Raw genomic sequence first — 209 nt, 5'->3', positions numbered from 1 at the left:
AAAAAAAAAAAAAAAAAAAAAAAAAAAAAAAAAAAAAAAAAAAAAAAAAAAAAAATAAAAAAAATAAAAAAAATAAAAAAATAAAAAAATAAATACTTTGTCTAGCTTTGACAGCAAGAGTAGTTTTAATTTGTTTGGTTATGCGGTGTATGTACACCCAAATTTCTTCTGCTGCTATCCCCCCAACAACCCGCCCCAGGCGGCCACTG

General features: G+C 26.3%; 1 protein-coding gene across 1 annotated transcript in view; it reads right to left on the bottom strand.

Moving 5' to 3' along the window:
• The window catches only part of EMH_0044610 (uncharacterized protein), a gene marked incomplete at both ends in the record, with an annotated part of 1658 nt that overhangs the window by 907 nt on the left and 542 nt on the right, over nucleotides 1–209 (bottom strand). The window lies entirely within an intron of this gene.

Source organism: Eimeria mitis, genomic scaffold (assembly GCF_000499745.2).
Source record: "Eimeria mitis Houghton genomic scaffold, Emh_scaff1856, whole genome shotgun sequence".
NCBI lineage: Eukaryota > Apicomplexa > Conoidasida > Eucoccidiorida > Eimeriidae > Eimeria > Eimeria mitis.
This window is presented reverse-complemented; position numbering and strand designations above follow the sequence as displayed.